This window comes from Simochromis diagramma, unplaced genomic scaffold, assembly GCF_900408965.1.
Source record: "Simochromis diagramma unplaced genomic scaffold, fSimDia1.1 OVJJ01000816.1, whole genome shotgun sequence".
Classification (NCBI taxonomy): Eukaryota; Metazoa; Chordata; class Actinopteri; order Cichliformes; family Cichlidae; genus Simochromis; species Simochromis diagramma.
In genome coordinates, this window is record NW_024386908.1 from 6,809,092 (window position 1) to 6,827,335 (window position 18,244).

The 18,244-nt window shown below is 40.0% G+C and overlaps 1 protein-coding gene across 2 annotated transcripts in view; it reads right to left on the bottom strand.

Moving 5' to 3' along the window:
• prickle1b (prickle homolog 1b) overlaps window positions 1-17,111 on the bottom strand; it is a 75,638-nt gene extending 58,527 nt beyond the window's left edge. Inside the window, exon 1 of one of the 2 annotated variants that reach the window (XM_040035164.1) lies at window positions 17,047-17,111. The gene's annotated coding sequence lies outside the window, so the exon portion shown is untranslated. The remainder of the gene's footprint in view (window positions 1-17,046) is intronic. The other variant, XM_040035166.1, reaches the window with a different exon arrangement.
• Window positions 17,112-18,244: the final 1,133 nt, after the last annotated feature.

Below are 18,244 nucleotides of genomic sequence, written 5' to 3' on the forward strand. Positions count from 1 at the left end.
TGTATGTCTTTATATACATACAGTTATTCATTACAACAAATCACAGCAGTAGCAACAGACAAAGAAACAGAAGCTTTCCCAGTGCTGATTGAGGTTACAAGTTTACATATGCATGAACAGGTAAATATGAATATGAATCTACGAATCCTGTGCATGTGTGTGTGTGCATGTGCTAAAGTGTGAGTGCATGGACACAGAGAGAGGTTGTTCGCAGGCCCCTGTCCCTCCCCATTCCTCTACAAGCCCACATGTGTTTTATTAGCAGGCAGGCCCATCGGACTGTAAATTCCAACGGCGGGATGGCCTGAGGATACGCACGGCCCGAGGTTGAGAAAGATGACAGGCATGGGAGGAATAACTTCCCTTCTTGTCTGGCCTCCATTTTTTCTGTCTTTTTAAGTGTCTGTCTTTTGAATGTACTCCAACGAATTCTTTCTGTTCCATCTTATACTTTCCTCACACTGTCTTTTGTTTCTGCAGCTCTACCTTTCTCTCTCGTTCCTCTTCCCTCCATCTGATTTCCTCCCCCTACTTACTTTGTTTCTCTGTTAGTGCGACTCTACTGATTGTTCTGTGACTCCAAAACCACAGCATTCCCACAACAGCAAACACTTATAAGACAAGAGCTGCGGCTTAAACAATGGTTTCCGTTTGCCCCGGGACAAAATAACTCACTCTCTTCCGCCTCCAAACACACAAAACCCTCTCTCTCTCTCTCTCTCTCTCTCTCTCTCTCGCTCCCTCTCTCTCTCTCTCACACACACACACACACACACAAAGCAGAAACACGCGCACACTCCCACACAAACACTCAGACACTGATACTCACGCCCCAGTATCTATCATTACAATTTATGTTAGCTCTCCAATTCTCCAGCCCTTTCCCTCTCCATCAATATGACAATCACAATTAGAGCATGACACGGCAGGTCGTGACCTGCACCCCTCTGATGCCCCCTGAACCCTGACACCCTCATCACGGTGATACACACACACACACACACACACACACACACACACACACACACACACACACACAAGCAGGCTTTCACTTTTATAGTAGAAAAGAAAAGTGCAAGTGACTGAGGTTTAGCCTATAATCAGCATTTCCTTGTCCTCTAAAAAAAGCAAAGCCTAACCTAAAGGGAAAGTTAGAGTTTAACATGGGGATTAAACTTGATGCCGTTTTCCACTACACATTTTCTCCTATCAAAAGACCCAAAGATGGCTTGTGTGTTGGCATACTATACACATAACCAATGTGTCCAAAAACCTTTCTTTAGCCTTTTTAAAAATCTAGCACACTGATATGAAAAGTTGCATTCAATTGGAGTCATACTTCTGTAAAAAATTTGCTTGCCCTGAGGGAAGCTTTGCTAGTTTATTCACCAGCCACTGCTGTTAGTTAAGTGTAGCTTTTAATTATTGTCACATGCTGCAGTGCAACTAAGAAATAATCCATCAACAACTGTAGGAACCTGATTAAAATCTGTTTCAATATCTATATTATATATATTATCCTGATAACGCTGTAAGACCTGCTAGGAAAGCTGTTATTCTACTCCACCAGGCATAACAAGATATTTTAAAAAAGGATATTTATTTATTTATTTTTAGAAGCTTAGCATAAAGATATGCTAAGCTTGGTTTCTGTGCTAATGAAAACCCACAGAAACCAAGATTGACCACTGATCTTTCTTGCTATGGCTGGTGGAGGAGAAGAACAGCTTTCCCACCAGGTAATTATCAAGTTGATTCGCAGCAGTAGACCCACAACACCCTGCGCACAAAAGGACCATCAAAACTTCTTCTGGAAACCCAAGGTCAAATCGCCACAGGCTAGAAACAAGGAAGCTTGACTATGCTTTGATGACTGCTTACCTATTGTCCTGAAGAAAGTGCTAAGAAACAGCTCAGATGCTACATATTTTGTCATCTCGTCTATGTGGAAGGGGAAAGCCAATTTGGAGACATGCCTAAAAGAACCACTGTTCCAGACAAAGCAAAAGACAAGAGGGAAATCCTACAGCTGGCCAAAGAATGTTGCCTTCTGAGGAAGTCATGGAGGAAAGCCGAGGGGGAAAAAAGGCTTAGGAACCTGGGAAAGATCAGTGAAAGGCTTTAGCACCTCAAGATAACTGAAAGATCAAGAAGTGCAGAGAGCGAGGGGAAGGTTTTTCCATGCCATACCAAGGCCATGCAGCTGGAGTGTTACACTAAAGACCAGCTGTGAAGTAGCTCAAATGCAAGACCCCTTCAATAACCAGGCAGTTCCCAGTCCACCTGAGTTTGATACCACTCCTTCAAAGTGGAGGTCAAACAGATAATAGAATGAGCAAGAGCATCATCGGAACCTGGATCTATCAGTGTACCCTTCAAGTAAGTAAGTAAGTAAAACTTTATTTATATAGCACCTTTCAAGATAAAAATCACAAAGTGCTTCACAGAAGCTAAAACCTAAAAATAAAAATCAACTAAAAGCAAGTTTAAAAAGATGGGTTTTTAGCTGTTTTTTTTTTAAAAGCGACCACTGAGTCCACAGATCTCAGGCTCAAAGGGAGAGAGTTCCACAATCTGGGGGCCACAGTTCCAAAAGCTTTGTCGCCTTTTGTTTTCAGCCTCGTGTGCTGGACAGCAAGCAAGCCCTGGTCACATGACCTCAGGGACCTGGTGGGAATGTATGGATGCAAAAGTTCACTTATATATGTTTGTGCTTGTCCATGCAGGGCCCTGAAAGTCAAGGTCAAAACCTTAAACTGGATCCTGAATTTAACAGGGAGCCAGTGCAGCTGAATCAGCAGGGGTGTGACATGGGAAAACTTGGAGGACTTGGTCAGAAGCTTTGCAGCAGCGTTCTGAACAACTTGCAGACGCTCCAAAGAGGCTTTACATAAACAAGTAAACAAAGAATTACAGTAGTCCAGACGAGATGAAACAAATGCATGAATGACAATTTCTAATTCGGAGCGCGATACAATGGGACTCAGCTTAGCAATGTTTCTCAAATGATAAAAATAGGAGCGAACCAAAGATTTTACATGGGCATCCAAAGTCAGAGCTGAGTCAATACTAACACCAAGGCTCCTGATAGACGGTTTTGCAAATGTAGCAAGTGGACCCAAGTTTTCCATAACACTAGGTACAAAATTTTTAGGAGCACAAACAAGAACTTCAGTCTTCTCCTCATTTAGTTGAAGAAAGTTTCCAGCCATCCAACATCTAATGGAGTCTATGCACTTGTGCAAAATCTGTAGCTTGGAAACATCATGGGGCTTAAAGGAGATATATACCTGAATATCATCTGCATAGCAGTGATACGAAATGTCCTTAAAAGTGCTCAATAAGTGTTGAAGAGGAAGTAAATACAGTAAGAACAATAAAGGCCCCAAAACTGAACCTTGTGGCACACCATAGGCAAGAAAAGTAGAAGAGGAACTGTACTTAGAGGTAGCCACAGAAAAGGATCGTTCATGCAAATAGGATTCAAACCAGTCCAAAGCAGCCCCTGATATACCCACCCAGTCTCTCAGCCTATCTAGCAGAATATGATGGTCCACAGTATCAAAGGCGGAGGTCAGGTCCAACATCAACAGAACGGAGCATTCTCCTGCATCACATCTCATTAAAATGTCGTTGGAGACTCTAAGAAGTGTTGTTTCAGTAGAGTGAGCTCTACGAAAGCCAGATTGGAATTTATCCAGAATGCTGTATTCATCTAGAACAGCTATAAGCTGCTTAGCCACAACCTTTTCTAAAATCTTAGAAATGAACGGTAATTTTGAAATCGGTCTGTAGCTACTGAGAAGAGAAGCATCAAGCTTAGGTTTTTTTAACAGTGGGTGAATAACAGCATTCTTACAATAAACAGGGACCTGACCAGAAACCAGTGAGGTATTAATAATTGTGAGCACACAGGGACCAATAGACTGAAAGACATTTTTAAACAAAGATCCAGGTAAAATATCAAGAGAGCAGGAGGATGCTTTCATTGAATTAACCAACTTGACCAGCTCAGGTAAGGACACAGGTAAAAATCTTTCTAAAATTACAGGCCTAGCTTGAGTTGGAGCAGACAAGAGAGACACAGAAGGAGAGATACTGTTCCTCACGTTACTGACTTTTTCAACGAAGAAAGAAAGAAATTTTTCACAATCTTCATTTGATGAAATTGGGACAGCAGGTGGAGCAGGAGCAACAATATCACTAATGGTGTCGAATAGTACCTTAGGGTTACCTCTGCTCTTAGACACTAAGTCTGAGAAATAGGCCGCCCTCGCATCTCGAACTGAAGTGTTAAAAGAGACTAAAAGGTCCTTTAGATAAAGGAGATGGACATGCAAACGCAAAAGCTGCTCAACTGATCATGAAAGTTTGAGAGGTGTTTGGAAAAATCTTTCTCACTTAAGGTTTCCCAAAACTGTAACCAGTTCAGAGGCATTGCTCTGTTGAATGTGGAGGGAAAGATCTTCTCTCAACCGAACCATTTAAATCCTGGCAAATAACTACTTCAATACTAGTTGTGAGCAGGCAGGTTCCCTATACTCCACAATGATGTAGGAGCACATCCAGATAGCCAAATGCAGCAAGTAACAAGTACTGCTCTCTTTATGGCCAGATTATCCTGATAGGTACAAGACAAACTGTGAGAGAGGGTAGATCCCTGTCAGACCAACAACTCCCAGCCATCTGTTGCTACATGGATTATTTTACCACTTTTCTCTAGACACAAGCTTGTACCTCTAGATTGGTTAAAAGTCTGGAGGAGCATCTATCCCTGGCCCAGAAGGAAATCAAGCCTGCCAAGTCCAGCAACTTGTCAGTCAGGAAACTGCAAAGGAACAATAAACACCTTCTACTCAACAGACTCCCCCTCTTGGTTGAAGGACTCCTGAGAAGACTTGATAGAGAAGCCAGCACTGGAAAGCGTATTTACTTCATGTCCACTACAGTTACAGCCCAACATCAGGATGGTCTGCAGAAGATTGACCAGTGCTTCCTTCCAGGGAAATTCAAGGTTGGTGAGTGTTACTAGTCCATTTAATACCTACAGTCCATATTATATCGATACCTAATGTGACCTCTGAAACTAAGTGACATCACATTATCAACAGTCTTAAAATTGAAAGCGAAAGCTAACCATTTCCTTTGAAAAAGGATAGGTCTCACTTGCTGTCTTTGTATCACAGCACTGTTTGTCAGAGACAACAAATGTACTTTTCATTTTGTTTGGGTTGTGTTTTCTCAATAGGTGAAAATTCTATTAATAAAATAAACTTAATAAAAAGGTGGATGTTAAATGAACTCTACACTAGACTGTAGACCTGATGAGATACCTAGTGGACCTGAATGCAAGATAAAAGTCCAAAATTGTACAACTTTAAACCAGAGATGAGCAGTAGATGTACGCAAAACCATAAAATCCAGGAAACAATCCAGCAGCCGTCAAAGAGAGGTAGGAAAAAATCCACACTGAATACTAAAAATGGCTGGAATGTTTCACAACAAAAAGCATATGAATACAAGATCATTTATCAAGGTGTAAGGTAAAAACTGTAATGTATAGACTGAGGAGACTGAATTGAAATTGGTGACACTAACGAGCACAGGGCAACTGAGGAAGGAAGGAAAACTGATAGGAAAACCAATAAAGACAGGAAGTGCAAATACAGCAGGAAGTAGCTTTAATAATTGTTTCGTTTAATATCTAAAGTGGCAAAAAAATTCACTGGATTTCTTGAACTTTGAATTTTAGATATCTCGTAGACAATGAGAAAAACTGTTAAATCCAAACAAAGACATAAAAAGGAAAAAGAATAGCAAAGATTTAACACACAAGTTTGCAGTCTTCATTAAGATATTCATTATTATACTTTTTCAAAGCAATTAATGACATTAAGCTGAAATAAGAAGAATCCTGACACTGTTCAGTTTTATCGCTTGTTACGTGGAAGTCAACTGGAAAAGAGTTAGGAGGTAAAAACTTCTTTAGAGGAGTTTATGAGTGGTGACGCCATTGTTCTGTGCAGTTTAATTACCTCTCTGCCAGCAGGTCTGGTTCTCATTATGTCTGCTAACAGCCAGCTCTCTTCTGCTCTCCTTCCCGCTGCCTTGTCCTCAGCTGGCATCTTTTTCACCACAAAATATACTCATCTCAACATGTATTGCACTCTAGCATTCAAACTTTCAGTGCTGGTTTCACTAGAACAATTGGAAATGTTTGCCAGCAGCGCTACCCGGTTGCATTTCTGTTCAGTTAAAGCCAGTTATCACGAGCTTTCTAATTCTACATGTGGTGTACTAATGTAAAATGTCAGTCACAATGGGATACTTGCATCGTGCTGCGCTATAAAAAAAACTATTAATCAGAACCAGGATGCTGGCTCATGAGGGTTTTTCCATATGACAAACTTGGCACTGGAAAAGGTGTTGCATACCTTAATAATATGCTTGAAGCTCAAAGTTTTGACAGTGTACTGGCTCTGACCCAAGTGATGTTAAGATGGAGAGTGTTTGGCTCTAGCAGACAGGCTTGTCACTGTTTTCCCCTGCTGAAGACAGGATGTGGACACAGTGTCTTAGCTTACCACTGAGCTAAGGATAAGCAGGATTCAGTTGTATAAGAATTGCTCACTGAATTCATTGTATGCTAGCATTGCAACAAGCTAGTGTGTGAAGTTCTTTTCCTTCCTTGATATTCCACAATTAACCGCAAGTGGTATTAATGCAAAGTGGAAGCATTTAGAAGCCACAGCAACTCATCTATGAAGTGGCTGACCACATAAGGTTAGAGTGGGCTTTGAATAGTGTGCTAAAATTGGACAATGAAAGATAACACTGAGAGAAAAAAAATCAGAAAATCTCTTTTTGAACTTCAAGGAAACATTTAAACTGTGGTCACTTATGCACACGACAGTAGCTGCATGCAAAATTCCTTTCTAATCTTTGTGCTTGCAGTCAGATTACAGCTCGCGGCTGCACACTCACCCACTCAAATGCAAATTAGTGTTTCCACTGGTGCTAAAGTATTGTGTGCTATATTGCAAATAAAATTTAAATGACATCAATTAAGCATCTTGTTCCCACGGATGTTTACCCACGACATCTAGAGCTGCTCCACTCAGAAGTGCCTCCCATCCCGCCCATAACCTCCCATCTCATTACCTACACGGCTTTAGGGTGAAGAGGATGTGGTCTGCTTAGGTAGGATTTGCTAATGTTTTCCCCCCAACACAATGTGCAGACTCCAGCTGTGGGTACAGACCCACAAGTTCATGTACTTCTAGGTGTACCTACACACGATTATCCAGTGCCGCTCAGGCACTGCATACCGGGCGCTGACCTCAGAATTACCTGTGGAAGATTTTAAAAAAAAAAGGAGGGGAAAAAAGTGAGATAATTAAACGCAGATTAAAAGCCAGAGATAGAAAGAAAAATGAAGAAGGAAGAATGAAGTAGCCTCTCTGTGACATAATCTGTTGATCTATAGCTCAGGTAATCTTGCACATCAAAGTACAATATTATTCATCTGTGATTGTATGTTTATCTGAGTGAGTGGGCAGCTATTAGATGCCATACCTTTGCATTTCAGCGTGATTAGAGTGAAGACAGTGGGCAGTATGTGGGCAGAAACAAGGATATAACTCAGATCAATGGTGAAGCCTGCTCCTACAGTTGGATTCACACTGTGAGCTGGGGTATCACAGGGCATTTCTTGCTGCTCTCTCAGCTGCATCGAGAGTGGGAGACCGACACTCAGTTCAACACATTAAGGATGTATAAAGAATTAAAGCGGAGGAGATGACAGAAGAAAGACTGAAGTAAGAGCGTAGGATGTGACGAATGGCACAGAGAAATAAGGAGCCTGGTGTGGGAAAGAAGGGAGAGAAGGACACAGATATGATTAGTGCTCAGCCTGGGCTCTCTTTGTAACTCGTCCAAAGCGTCTCCTTATCTGGGCTGTTGCTGCATTCCAGACAAATGCAGCCCTATGTCTCCTATCTCCGTGTTTAAGATGCTACTAATGTAGCCATTATGTCTGTGATTTGTTGATAGGGAATGTCCAGCAACTCTCTTTTCAGTTAATTACATGCTCGCTAACCTCAGCCAGGTCAGTGTGACTCAGCTGCCTTGTCAAACAATGTATCTGAGGAAAGTTAGTTTGCACTGAATGACAAAAAAAAGTTTCTTCCGCTCTTATTTATTGTCACATACTTCAGGAAATGGAGCTGGTCTCAATAGTACAAAATAAAGGAAATTCACAAATAAATGTTTAGTTTGTTAGAGCTAACAACATAACACTGAACTGCTGTAAACGCCCCAAATGTGAACTATTAGCAGCAGTCTGAGTCAGTGAGGATATTGCTTGAGAAAGGTCATACCTACAAAGAGCTATAGAGCTAAGTGGGAAACATTGCCTGTGTGCAAGACTGCAAATGCATTCAAGAGCTCATCGTTCCTTCCCAAGAGGTGAAATGAAGCCGTGGGCAGAAGGACCAGTTTGACCCTACAGTGAATAATTGTGAGAGTGAGAAATGTCTGGTTTGTTACTTGGGATGTAGAAAATGGAGGGAGGGAGACTAAGGGAGAGCCAGAAAAGGGAGGCAAACAAAGTATCTATCATATAAAAGGTTAATGTTAAAGGGAGAAACAGAGAGAGAGAGAAAAAAAAGAGAGACAGAGGGAGAGATAATGAAATAATGCTGATGGGCTCGAAGTCTGCAGGTAGAACTGATGCTATCTCGCCGACAAGCTTTTTCCTCTCCACACTCGACACTAAATCACTCACACTGACTCAGAAATGCCCAAGGAGATTGGGCTTTCAACAAATGCTAAATCTTTAATCTCAGAGTGCGTGCATGGTACAAATATGTACAGTCTGAGAAATTAGACATGTTGAAAAATTCAAGCTACATTTGATTAGTGCTGTGTAAAACGATCCCTGGGCTACTATAACTGTTAAAATCAGCTGCAGTTTTATAGTTGGATCCATTTTAGCAGTTGTAATCCAAAATAGAAATTATGCAGTTGCTTGTCTCGCTCACATTTCTTCGTAACTCACATTGTACTGTAATGTGTGACATATGGAAACCAAGTGATATGTTTTCTTTTGGAGGTACGGCTGAATATTGTAAGAGGAGCAGCGGTTCTTGCGAATTTTGGAGGGACGATGGGCACCTTGCTGTGGCATGAGCTCATTGGTCCTTCCAATGATGTACTGATTTTGACTCCTATCCATCCTTGGTTACGCCCAATGAAAACCTCGGCATCTTCAGCTCTGCTTCTGCAATCCTTCTGTCAAAAATCTCTGCCGACACTCATCCACACACTCAACCCTCCCTGCGTTGTCTTCTTCGCTACCTTTCACTACCTCTACACCTTACATGTTCACCCTTCCACCTGTTTCCTTCTTATTCACGCACATGTTCTGTCTTCCACTTCTACTGACTTTCACCCTTCTTCTCTCCAGTGCATACTGCTGCCTACTCTTACTCCAGATCACCATGTCATCTGCAAAGTCATCGTAGTCATCATACACCTCATCTGTCCTGTCCATCACCACTGCAAACCACCAAATCTCCTCATCTTCGTTCCTCAGTCCAGAGGATACACCAAACACCTTATTGGCAGTTTCCCCTCACCACTTCAGCTGTACTTTCCCACTCATCTGGTAACACTTCACTACCACCCAAAGCCTGTCTCAACTCCTCCCTGCAACATTCTTCCTTCCTCAGCATCTGCCATTTAATCCTTGCCTCTGCCTTCACTTGCTCCCCCTTCTTGATTTTCAAAATTAGCCTAAAGACTACTATTCAATGCTGCCAAGTTATATTCTCCCCTGCCACCACCTTGCAGTCTCCTATCTCTTTTAGCATAGTCAACCCCTCTGCAGTTTCCTCCGTTCTTATGTCACCCCATGTTCTTCACTCTTAAAATATGTGTGTTCACAACAGCCATTCCCACCTTTTTTGTAAAATCTAGTAGTAGTGCTTAACAACACAACTACCCAACACCTGCTTGCCACCTCTGTTTCCTTCATCTATATTGAAGCTTTCTCCAATCACCACTCCAGATACTCTCTACCAATTCAACCACTACCATTTCTAACTTACGTCAGAATTCCTCTCTCTCTCTCTTCTAGCTGACATCCAATGTTCAGCATCAGTTGTTCAGTGTCCAGCTTTAAACTTAGGATCCTGTCTCAGACTCTCTTTACCTCCACAACACCATCCACATGATTTTTCTTTAAGATTGCCTCTAGCTCAGCGGTCCCCAACCCCCGGGTCACGGACCAGTACTGGTTTGTGAGTCATTTGGTTACTGGCCACGAGAGCTGAGGCTCAAGTGTAAAATTTATGGTTTTCAGGGTTTTTAATAGTTTTTTTTGTGTGTGTTTTTATCGTTAACTCGGTTTCCCGTGTGTTATGAATAAATCTTCTTTTGCTGCATTTACCCGCGACACCTTAAAGGCCGGTCCGTGAAAATGTTGGACATAAACCAGTCCATGGCGCAAAAAAGGTTGGGGACCACTGCTCTAGTTCATTTCTCTTTCTATCTACACCATGGCAAAACAGTTTGAATCCACCTTCAATGCTTCTGAGCTTGCTTCCATTCCACGTGGTCTCCTGTATAAAGAGTACACCAGTTTACCTTCCATCATATCACATATCCATCTCTCTCTCCCTTTACCAGTCAAAGTCCCTGGATTTAAGGTCTCTACTCTCACCTCCACATTCCTGTTAACCTGACCCCAATCAATCCAATATGTAACTCTGAGTCTTTATGATCTGCAAAGATTTTATGACAAACGCCCTTTCTGATATCATGTTTGCTATTTATCCAAGCTTGGGACTGGTAGTATGAGTACACTGGGTTGTGGCTCTGCAATTGCTGGATTAGAAAGGTTCTAACATAAACAAGATAACCCTCGAGTTGTTATAATATTAAATAATTAGCAAAGACGTAGAAATTAAAAATTAACCGGACATTTGCCTTCAACAAACAAAATCAGACTAAATGAGAAGCATCCAAGTTTGAAAATCAGATTATTTTCTGAAAGGAAGACGTCACAGAAAGTTTAGTTTGCGCATTTCCATTACTTCTGATGAATTTGTTTGTTGTCCACACGTTGGCTGAGTTGAAGTGGGAAGTGAATGGACTTTCTCTGACTTGATAATGGTGTTGCTTGCAGTGTGAACACCAAGTTCAGCCTTGCGTCCACCAGCCGCCTCTTTTTTTAATCTGCAGTGTTAAACAGATGCTCGTGGGATGTGTAAACTCTGTTGTTGCAAAGTGACTACTGGAAATCTGCTTGTTATGTATTATACATGACCTACTTTTACACATTCTTACTGATAAATGAATGTCCAAACTGTTATAAAAGAGAAGAAAAATATGATTCTGTATGTTTTGTCCTAAAATGTGATTCTGGCACATCAGCTGGGTGACCAAAGTGTATGTTTTTTCAAGAGCCATGACTCGCAGGAAAGAGTTGTGAAAATGCTTTTTGCCTTAGCCCAGACCTCTCGCTGGTTTTCTGAGTAAGTGTGGAAAAGCTCATTGCACAACACTTTGGTGAGCAGTAATTCTCCCTTTTAGTCAGCAGTGCACATTAAATTTCAGAAGCTTTTGAGCAAAACGTATTAAAAGGGTGAGAATGATATAGAGGAATGTGGATAAAATGATCTTTTAGAGCAAAAGAGTAAGAAAAAAAACAGATGAGGTAGAAAGGAAAGAGTTGAGTGGAAAAAACAAGAAATAAGAGCTTTTTATGGCTTTGATTTAAGAGGTGGTTATCCATCCAATGGAAGGAGGATGTAGTTTTTATATGACAGAGCAGTAAAAGTGAGCTGGATACATAGGAGCACTTTAAATCAATAAAGAGATCCTTGGTAGAAAGTACAAAAGATGAGCTTAATTCCACCGAGGACACAAATCTGCTGGATTATGAAGACAGGTTTGACTGTAATCAGATCAGCGTTGTCAAGCTCTTGCATGTTGTTATACATGTTTTTTATTATGCAGTGTAATTAAACAAACTGAATTACTTGGCTTTGCCTTCTAACAACAGCTCATCAAATCTATCAACAAAGGCTGTTGTGTACAAAAAAAAAAAAAAAAAAAACCAACCCTTTTCTCTGGAGCTAATGAGCCAGCAAACTGAACACCATGAACCATAAACACTGCAAACACATATAAAGTGATAGTGGTACAACAAAAAAAATGCAGCATCTGACCTGGCAGCAGGCACATAGCGGGGCTGGGTAAGACATAAATGCCAGCAGCATCTTCGGTGTGTTATTTTATAGCTACATCATTCATCTTCCTACTCACACAACTATGCACCATTTGTCATCTGTTATGTTGGAGGATGTCATAAATCTGACCACTGAGAAGTGTGTGGGTTTACAAACGTGTGTGTGTTTGTGTCTCTGCTGTGAATGATAAAACAGACATTATCTCCAGTGTTCTGAGATCCTGTTTTCTCCTGTTTGATTGGCTCGATCAGTTGTTTGGTTTTTTTTGTTGTTTTTTATAGCCGAACCTTAATCAAACAGGATTGTGCTTGGTACATTGAAACACAGTTTTACTTTAATGAAGCAGAAGCCCATAATTATTTTAAGAAGCACATGAGGTTTCTGGCTATGTTGAGACAGTTAATTATGAAGATCAAGAGGGTTTTTAAGGAATAAAGATGGGTTTGGTTTGGTTGGAATGGACTAGTTTTGTTGAAAATAGGCAACAACCACAGTTTGTAAAAATGGATGTAACAACCATGATGTCACTCACTGGTTTGAGCACTATTTTTCTGAAATCTCATGTATGGCATTATGGCCGGTACCATTTTGGTTTCTCTTAAGGCAGACATGTTAAACTAAACAGTACAAAATGTACTTACTAGGCAAAAGGACTACAAATTTTTAATTTTCTAGTGCAATCAGTTTCACCTTCTAAAGGCCAAGTAATCACCTTAACAATCATCCTAACTCTAACCCTTAAATTATACTAGAAAATATGTAATTTGTTGCCTATTACCATTTCTCCAAATGTGTAGAGCACAGAGGGTTTAAAAATTAAAAGTTACACCTTATCACTGTGGCTTTTGATGCTACAACTTTTACTTTGAAAGCAAATGTTTCCAGTTTGCGTCACACTTTCCCAAGTTTCACTACTGCTCAGTTAGTGGTTTGCACGTAGTTGCAGACAGTTGGGACCTTCCATGCCAACCACCGGCAGCTGCAGCAATCTGCTGGTGACCAAACCGAAAACAAGATTTTTGGTGAAGCACCCTGTTTGGAAGAAATTTTACCTGGAAGCAGTCAGGAACCTCCACCAAACACTTGGCAACCTGTAAGGGAATGTGCATTTTTCCCTAGAAACAAGAGTTTCCCAGAAGGTCTCTAGGCCTGTATGCCTATCAAGTTGGTCAGCCCCCTTATAGATTGGGCTCTAAAGGGATTGGCCCAATTTTTTTAGCCAGCCTCAAATGCCCAATTGTGGAACTGCAGTTTTTAAACACTTTTTTTTTTTATGGTTTAATTTATAGAACATTGCACCTTTGAAAGAAAAGCTCTCTTTCTTTCCATCAGAGCTGTGAGCGAGTTAAAGGCTATGAGGGAGAGGTGGGAACTATTTATCACAGCCCTAACAGAGAGAGGGAGAGAGAGATAACTAATCACGCTCAACACCTGTCAATCTAACATGCATGTCCTTGGAGTGTGGGACAAACTTAGAGTGTCTCTGAGTACTCAGAGAGTGCCCGTGTGAGCACGGGCAGAATATGCAAACTCCACGTAGAAAGGCCCCAGCAAGCCAGAACATTCAAACCCAGAATCTTCTTTTAACAGTGCTAACGACTGTGCCAGCACCTTAAATCACTGCCCCCCCCTTCCCTTTATAAAAAAAAAAAAAAAAAAAAAAAAAAAAAACACACACACAAACCCAAACATACATGGTAGTATGGACACACTGGTTGTTTTGGGGTTCAAGCTTGTGACTTTCAAATTAAAATTTTACTTCCTTCTTTAACCTCTTCTCCACTCTCTCTCCTTCTCTGTGTGTGCGCGCGCGTCTTGTAGTCTGCGTGATTACGACTGGTATGGCAGGAATGTCACACATCACACACATAGACCCAGCAGCTGTCATGGCGACCCCACTCTGGGCCTAGTTGACAAGTGGATTATCAGACCTTAAGGTAGAACAACATAAGGCACAGATATACCTTTTTTTTTTTTTTTTTTTTTTTTAAAAAGCAGAATAAATTCATTAAAATCAAAGCAAAAACCAGCCAGCCACTCCTCTAGATAGTACCTGGTTACTATTTCACTTTTTCTGTGCTTGTTGAGTGAGTGTTACATCCCATACCTAAAACTTCAGAGACCTCCACATCTAATGAAAAATGAAGACCAACAGAGTCTTTATTGAAGACAAATAGTATACTCTGTTCATCCCTAACCCTTTATACACTGAATATAGGCCTAAATCTCAGCCATTATATTTGACTGCACCATGAGGAGCTTCAGTTTTGACTCCATTTTCAGATGCTCTTCGTCTGAGTGCAATTGTGGTAGATATAGTGTAGCAGATCACCATCTCCTCATGTAGACAAGTTGATCTTGGAATCAGCTGGGGGGGAAATGTCATAAAATCTACTTAGCAGCCCAGCTCCCTTCTGATGAAGTGCATATAGCCTCATGCATCAAGTTAATGTGAATTCATGGTGCACGATCCCATGGCATTATGATTAGTACTTTAAGAACATGGGACAAAGAGCCAACGGCTGCTCAGTAGAACTACAGGAGGACAGCAAAGCGATATTAAAAAAAAAAAAAATATATATATATATATATATATATATATATATATATATATATATATATATATATATATATATATATATATATATATATATATATATATATATATATATATATATATATATATATATATATATATATATATACACACACACACAGATGTGCAGTAAATACAGAGAGGTTAATTCTAAGAAGCAGCGAGGAAGAGATGTCGGATAAAAGAGCGAAAACAAAGGACAAAGGAGCCGGAAAAAAGAATTAAGTGACATGATTTCAGAGGGACGGTCTCAGACTACAGTAGGATGACAAACTGCAACTGAAGCCACAATGTGACATTTAGAGGAGACCATGAAAATGTTTTTCTCATTCAATGCAGCCTTTATCCAAATTGCCCATCTATTTTTCCACTGCTGACAAATGACTTAATGTTTTTCACATTAGATGCCTTCCTTTAAGCTTTGGGAACATCATCTGTGCTACAATATTTCCATTTCTGCCATATTGATTCTGAGTTAAGCGACTGTACAAAGGCTGCATCTTACTTAAGAGACACCAATTACAGTTTCAAAAGATTAACACAGAGGTTTAAATGTGGTCATCACATTTAGCTGTTTAATGATCAGCTGTAGAAATACTTTGTTTAGATAGAAATATCCTAACACCATCATCACCAGACGATGAACTCCTACAGACTTATCTTTAGCACATGAATGGGACTGAGTGAGAAATATCAGCAACTAATCAACAGATTGACATGGGAAACTGGTAAACTACTGGTGTTCACAATAATAAATAAGAGTAATAATAAAGCTTCCAGGTGTACGTTTCCTACCTGGATGGAAGAAGTAACAGTACAGGATACACAGTATGACATGACAAAGAACAGAAACAAACTGAGGGTATAAATACACACAGAGACACTTGGGGAAGGTGAACATACGGGTGTAAACAATCAAGGCATCGAGACTGGGGAAAGTATAACTGAACACGTGAGACAAAGGCTTCAAAAATAATTTAAACTAACAGGAACACCCAACACTGATACAAAGGGAACATGAGGAAAGTGCAGAACTATAACTATAAAACCTAAAAGACTAAACTGAGTACAAAAGCAAACATCACTTTTAACTGGGAATAAATACAAAGGAAATACACAAAAGGTGAAAAACTAAACAGTAAGCAAACTAAGAATCAAACTGAAGACTAGCCAAAAAAAATGCAGGCCATTCAAGCCTGGAGTGTCTTGAATCGCCATTTGAAGCTAGCTCCAAAAGTTCAGTTCTCATATGAGTCATGAGTCTTGCTAAAGACGCTGTTCAAAATAGGAAGAAATATTAGGGGAAAAAGAGATTCTCACTATGAGCTGACAGATGGAAACATGCAAGTAGCCAAGAGCAAGTCTGCTTTATTGTTCACTGCCTGCCCCTGCTTTTCAGGCAAAAAGGCGAAAGATTTTGATAACTTTTTGCCTGCATTTGCATCCCTAAAAGACAAAAATAACAAGAAAAAAAACTATTAAACATTACCTCATTTCCATAAGTTCAAATGTAATTGGACAAACTAACATAATTTTAAATATAAAGTTTGTTTTCATTTTCCAGCTGAAATTCTTTTGGTGTCAATGGCTGCCTTTAGTTGCTGCTTGTATGTGGGTCTCTCTGTCTTCAGTTTGTCTCCCATAACTGAAAAGCACGCTCTACTGGTCTGAGATCAGGTCAACAGTTGTTGAAGAATATTATATTTCATCAGGCAGATGGCTGCCCCTTGCTGAGCCTGGTTCTCCTGGAGGTTTCTTCCTGTTAAAAGAGACTTTTTTCCTTCCCACTGTTGCTTTTGTTGTTCTTTCTCAAAGGGGGAGTTAGATTGTTGGGGTTTTCTCCAGAATAGTGTAGGGTTTACAGTGTAAGACACCTTGAGACAACTGTTGCCTCAAGATAATTTCATTATGGTTTTATTCTCCCAAGAATAATTTACTGGAGCTTTAATCTTTAAATTTAAAGAGTGGTTTTCACCTTCTAGTAAATCCTCTGTGTTGACATTTGATGGTGATTCTCCCCAAGAGCGTTGCTGATTTTGTTAGATGTGAAGGCGTTTTCCTTAACCATGGAAATATATCTTTATCGCAGAATTCTTTATTAAAAAGAAGTTACCATATTTTTTTAATTGGCCATCTCTCTGATAGTTTTACTTTTTCAGCCTGACAATGTTTATTTATGTTGTTGATTTTGCTTACCTGCTGTTTCCTGGAGACAATTGACAGGTCCCCTGTGGTTAGGTGGAGTCCACTGCTTTCTGTGCGTCAGCTAACACACCTGTTATTAATCAGTGCATCAACCAGCTGGTATTTAAGGATGAGCTCAGTCTTCCAGTTGTACTTTTTTTTGTTTTTTTTTGTTGTTGTTAATAATTTCCTGCATTTTTGCTAAAAGAAGACACCCAAGACCCAGGACGTCCTCTATTAACCCTTTAAGACCTACCATAGAACCAAGTCCGCCAGAGCTTATATTATATTTTTACATGCTGTGGAGCCATTTTTGGGAGCATTTCAAGTTGCTATACATCAATACAACCATTATAGCCCAGATTTTAATAATATGTATTCATTAAGTGCATAGTAATTACATAAATTGCAAAAAAGTGCAATAAACTACAAAAAAATTGAAAATCGTTTTTGATTTTTTAACATATATTTGTAGTTAGAGAAATTTAAGAGGCTTATCCCTCAAAACTGTAAATACAAAAAAGTTGCACAAAATAGTTTCCCACCACAGGAAATTTATTTTGAGTGTCTTCATAGTTTTATTTTTGAAATACACCAATTTTTATACACTGCAGGAAAAACGAAAATAAATATTATACTGCAAATTTGCAAAAAAGCAGCATATGCATCAAAATAAACTATTTCCAGCAGTGCAATATGAGTCCTAAGCATCCCAGAAACGACACAGAAAGTCATAAAGTCAAAGATAACTTTTAAAAAGAGCAGTATAGGCCCTGAGGCCCTGATGGCAAAAAAGACTACATTTCCGCGAAAATGACGTCACTTCCGGTTTTGGGCAGGTAATGGCGGAAATGCAAAAGTTCGCGCTGACGTCTATTCCAACATAGGAAGTGTTATGAACAGCTGATCGGATCGGTAAAGCGTGTTTCTGGAATATTATGTTTTTGTTCCTGCAAGCGCTTTTTATGCAGTTTTTGCAAAGCTTTATGTGGAAGGAAACCGTGACCTAGGACAAGCTGATGGCATAAGATGTAAGTACAACTCCTCCGGTTTCATATGCAAAAAAAATTTTTGCGCTAGCTTACGTGGTTGCAGTGCTACTGGGATTTAAAAATAGTTACGCAAAACAGAGCGTTCCCGCTCCGATCGGCTCTAAAGGGTTAAGTGCATCACGACTTCGTAGGATATATATGGTCTGTAATTATAATAT